The sequence below is a fragment of the Spermophilus citellus genome (assembly GCF_964194105.1).
Source record: "Spermophilus citellus genome assembly, chromosome: X".
Classification (NCBI taxonomy): Eukaryota; Metazoa; Chordata; class Mammalia; order Rodentia; family Sciuridae; genus Spermophilus; species Spermophilus citellus.
Window position 1 is genome coordinate 3,232,525 of NC_138190.1, and position 6,000 is coordinate 3,238,524.

Here is a 6,000-nt window from a genome sequence, read left to right on the forward strand (position 1 = left end):
AAATGGTTCTGTTCCCGCACTGGATTTCGCCACGAGATGAAGATATCGGATAATTAATCACACGGACCGAATAAGAGAAATAAAACCGGAGTCTCCGCGTATTTGCTCTCTTAAGGTTGAGCAAATTTCATTCTATCTCATTTTATACCCCCAAGTTGCTAAACAAACCTTTTTTTTTTCCCCCCTTTCAATGATCCAAAGCAAACGTGGAACCGGTCGAGGTTGAATGATCATGAATTTCAAATGAGCGTCAATCACTTAAATGAGGTTTTTCTCAAACTCTGCTAATGGACGTCCTTTTTTTTTTTTTATATATGTGCAAATAGTGACTCAGAAGGGACGTAGTTCTCTGTTCCCACGAGTTTTCTATCTAGAGCATTTTGTAAAGCTATTTAAAGCTTTAGGGAAATAGGTTAAAATGTATATTTTCCAATAAGGAGGCTGTGGAATCCCCTAATTCCTCTACGGGGCGTCGGAGAAATGGGTAAAATGGTCCCCGTTGGGGCAGGAATCCTGTGTTGGAGATATCCATCGATGGGTGAGAGACACAAACGTACTTATAGATGGATACGTGATTAGGTAGAATCGATGGGTGGACTGGAATATTATACACCTGTGGCAGATGAACAGTTAGTGCAAAGATGGATGGATGGGCGGACGGATGGACAGAGGCGATCCAGAGAAATTGGTAGATGGATGATTGGCAGATACAGAGATCCATGGGCAGATGGATGATTGCCTACAGAGACGGGAAGGATCGCTCCAAACCCATCCAGGGAGATCTACGGGGAAAATCTGTGATCTTCCCTCATTGTCTCCCCTTACAGGATATTTCAGGAAATCTATATTTTAAAAAAGAAAGTTTAGCAAAATCGGCTCAGCTTCAACAGATGGGCTTTGTGGGTTAAATCTCTCTTTTCCTAATGAGCCACATCATCAGCTCAGCTGGGAGGGACGGTTCCCCTCTGGTCAGAGGAACACCTCCTTATCCCTAGTTTAGGTCAAATACCTGGGGCCAGCGTTCTGTACAGGACAGTGGAAAGCCCACAGGGTCTTCTTCTTTCCCTGCACAATAACGACTAGGAAGTTCCTGGGGTCCCTTCCTCCAATCGCAGGGGTGTCATCTGAAAGCCTATTAAAAAAAACAGTGATATATATATAATGGAATATTACTCAGCCATGAAGACGAATGAAATGACGGCATTTGCTAGAAAATGGGCGGAGCTGGGGAGTATCATGCTAAGGGAAATAAGATAATCCCCAAACACCAAAGGCCAAATGTTTTCTCTGATATGTGGGTCTCACACTTAGCCTTGAATTTGGAGGGAAAAAAAAACAGAAAATGCATTCGACTGGGGCTTTGTACTTAATTGGATTCATGGCAAAGAAGGTTGAGCACCATCAATCTGACGCCCAGTCGCTAACAGGCCACGCTCGTTTCCTTGAAGACACGGCAGAACTATCGACCCGTTGTTGCGAGATGGGGAGGGAATCTCACTCCCAGGAGATCATTTCACCCTGACGGTGTCAGTCAGCTTTGCGTGACTATAAGGACTACCAGAGACCATCAAGTTATCAAGTAAAAAGGTCGGTTGGGGCTCCCCGTGTCAGAGGTTCCAGTTGATGCACTCTTGGTGCCTTTGTGTGTTATGGACTCCTACGTGGGTGGCCGGACCACATGAAGGGCATTCAGTCAAAATTCAGCCAGGCAGCCGGGGTAGAGGGGTGCATCCCTGTAATCTCCGCTACTTGGTGAACTGAGGCACGAGATAAGCAACTCAGCAAGACTCTGTATCAAAAAAAATATATATATTTAAAGAAGGACTAGAAATCAAGCTCAATATGAAGGTGATTTTCTAACGTGTGCAAGGCCCTGGGTTCAGAATAAATGAATAAAATATAAAAATGAGGGACTCGGGTGCGGATCTTGCTTAATATCTATGAAATGTCCACGTCGGGTGGCGGATTCTCGCGCCGATAGGATGTTGATGGAAAGACGCTACCCATCAGCAATCCGTAGGCAGCCCCCGTCTCAACTATGCACAGAATTATTTTTTTTCCCTCTTTCATTCTAAAGCTGTTCTCGAGATAAAGCTTGTTAAAACAGAGAGTTTCGAAAGGCAAAAAAATAGAATAATTGTCAAACTGACCTTTGCAGAATGATGACGGGAGGTGGCTCTTGCATACAGATGGTGAGACTAGGAAAATCGACTTTATATTTTTCTTCACCAACACGAAGCAAGAAATTGTGACAGAGTCCAATGTTCAGATGCAGTAAACAAACTGTCACGGTAACGGCGGGGGCTGGCTTGATCTCTGAGCCTTCTGTGGGAGGGGGCTGCAGAAAACCAGATTTGAAAATTTGCACCTGCAAAAATGTATGAAATATGCAAAAATATATATGATACTAAAGATGAGCTACAATAGGTCAAAATTTTATTTTATTTTATTTTCTGGTACCAGGGATTGAACTCAGAGGCACTCGACTCCTGAGCCCCGTCCCCAGCCCTATTTTGCATTTTATTGAGAGACAGGGTCTCCCTGAGTTGCTCAGGGCCTCCCTTTGGCAGAGGCTGGCTTTGAACTCACCATCCTCCTGCCTCAGCCTCCTGAGCCGCTGGGATGACAGGTGTGCGCCACCGCGTCCATCTTGCACAGTCTTTTTTATATAATATTTTGTCTTATACTGTAAGTGTGCAAAGTCATCATTTATGAACACGTATTGAATGTGGATTCTTCTCCAGAAGAGCTTTCAAATGAGAGGTTCCAGCCCTCGATGGTGACTGATTGCAGCTCATGAAAATGTTTCCAGCAGAGAACGCAAATGCTGTGGTTCAGGTCTTCAATGTCCCCAACGGCCTCCGTATTAAAGGCTTAGTCCCAAGTCTTGGGTGCTATGGGGAGACAGTGGAGTCTTTAAGAAGTGGAGGCCATGAGTGGAGGTTAGCTCCGGGAGGGCGTGCCTCCCCAAGAGAAAACGGCCTCCATTCCTTCCAGTTCGTCTTTACATCCCAGATACTATGAGGTGAGCTACTTTTCTCCAAAGGCAACAGACCCAACCGGCCATGGGCTGAACCTCCTCGAACCATCAGCCTCCATCAGCCTCCACCAACCTTTCCTTCTTTTTTTTTTTTTTTTTAAGAGAGAGTGAGAGAGGAGAGAGAGAGAGAGAGAGAGTGAGAGAGAGAGAGAGAATTTTTTAATATTTATTTTTTAGTTCTCGGGGGACACAACATCTTTGTTGGTATGTGGTGCTGAGGATCGAACCCGGGCCGCACGCATGCCAGGCGAGCGCGCTACCGCTTGAACCACATCCCCAGCCCAACAACCTTTCCTTCTTGCAAACGGATCACCTGAGGTATTTTGTCACAGGAACGTAAAGCTGACTCATGCACCCAACCCTGCCTGGCAGAAGCTGAGGGCTCGTATATTTTACCTTTCAATTTTTAGGACCTCAGAAACGGTCCTCGGAGACTTTTCTTGGTGGTATCCCATTTTGTGTCTCCTTGATAGGACCCTTCCTGAAAGCCTTCCAGAATGGTCACAGCTCTCTCTTATCCACACTAGAAATGCCAGGAGGTTTCCTGCGAGGAGACAAGCCCCCCAGGGCTCACCCCCAGGGACCCACTTCCTTCCACCAGGTCCCACCTCATGGTCGCAAACTCATCCATCAATTAAGCTATTAGGTGTGACTTGTTCATGGAGTAATGCCATCCGCCAGGGGGAGAAAGAAGGGACTGTCAGCGGCCAAAAATAAATAGGCAGCCAGGCGCCGGGTGGCACACCTATAATCCCAGCAGCTCGGGAGGAAGGCTGAGGCAGGAGGATGGCAAGTTGGAGGCCAGCCTCACCCAGTTAGGAAGGCCCTGAGCAACTGAGCGAGACTCTGACTCAAAATTTTAAAAATTAAATAAATGAATAGAAAGGGCTGGGGATGTGGCTCAGTCATGAGGCACCCCGTGGTTCAATCCCCAGTATCAAATAAATAAATAGGAAAATGACAAAAAAAACAGCACAATTGTACTTTTTATTTTTGTACCTTTTTATGTGCAAACAAATGCAGGTAGAAAACATCTGTGGTGAGAATCATCAACCAGCGAGGCCCAACCCAGAAAAAATACGTTGAAGAGACTCCCTGGAGGCCGGACGGAATGAGCCAAGGGACAAATTATCGAAGGTCGTTGGGATAAGATAAAACTGCACGCTAGGATCTATGTGCACACTCGAGAATTTATTGAGATATTGAATTATCCGTATCTATATATCTATTTACCTACTGGATTTATCCTATAAATATATGATATACTTACACATGATATATTTATACAACATAAATATCATCCATATTTATATGCTTTACATACATAAGTAATATGAATAGAATATTATTTAAATTGATACTATCAAATAGCCTAATATGACAAGTGGGAAATCGTGGTGAATTCGGCGGATTAAACATCATAATATAAATAGAATATTATTTAAAGATTTGTCATATTTAATATACAAAAGACATTTATTAGACACATTTACTAGATATCATACATATTATATGAAATACAATATTTATACACTACATATAATATCTAGAAATATGAAAGATCAATGAATATATATCATCTAAATATGTAATATGTATGATTCTAAAACTTTATATATTTACATATTATATTTATCTAGTAACTGGAGATATATTTTATTCCTATATAAAAAAACACATAAATGCATGTAAACATCATATGATATAAACTATGTTATATTATATATTTATATATAATGTATTTATATTAATATAATATAAATTGTATTATATTGTAGATTCATATTGATTATATAAACATCTATGAAATAAATATAAAATAAATAATGAATATAAATAAATTATAAAATAAATATAAATAAATCATAAAATAAATAAATATAAATAAATTATAAAATAAATATGATTCCTATTTATTTTATAAATATTTATATGACATAAATATATGTTTCATTATATAAAGATATAATATTTGTGGAATATAAGTATATGTTATATTACATAAATATGTAATATTTATAAAATATTAATATATCATGTTATAACATATAAATATATAATATTTTAAAATATAAATATATTATGTGAATATATAATATTTCTAAAATATAAGTATATCATGTTATATTATATAAATATAGAATATTTCTAGAATATTCAAGAATTATATAATATCTATTAATCATATAAACGTAATATATCACACATATTCATATATATTTTAAATGTACATATTTATGTAAGTGTTTATATATTTTCCCCTAACTTGGCACTTTTGGTCATTTTCACCCCAACCCTGCGGCATCTCAGTGAATCCCGAGTTTGGGTTGTCAGGAGGGGTGGGTCGCCCCTGAGCAGGGAGCGGGTTGTTTGGGGGGGGGGTGTCATGTGGATAACCATCACGTCACCTCCCTTTGGCCCCCCAGGGGGACGGCCCTTTGCAGGGCTCAGAGCCGACTTGCAGCCCTGAGCTCCTTCCTGTCCAACAGGTTTCCTGGTCACGGGGCTTAAAAGGAAGACGTGTGCCCACGTGCCCGGGGGTGACTTTGAGTTGTGCGCAGTTGGTTTTCCTGTCGACCTGGGTGGGTTTTAGATTGATTGATTGACGGATGGATGGATGGATGGATTTCTCTCTCTGGAAGCATTGACTCTTTCTGTCCATCATCGTCCAGCATCTGAACCCCACCTGTCCCCAGGGAAAGGCAGAGAGGAGGGAACTATAGAAAGATCTGCAGACACCCCAAAAACCACAAGGCGGTGCACCTCACCTGAACGTTGGACCATCTGTCGGGACATGAGTTCGAGGTCCTGGGTGCAGCCCTTGGGACTTTCAACGCCGATTCGTGGGCAAGAATTGATTATTAATATGAGAGACATTGTGAGGTACCTAATGAAAAAACAGAGACAGGGGATTGCCGGATTGGTTTGCGGCTAAATCAGAGAACACAGCGGTTTGGAGT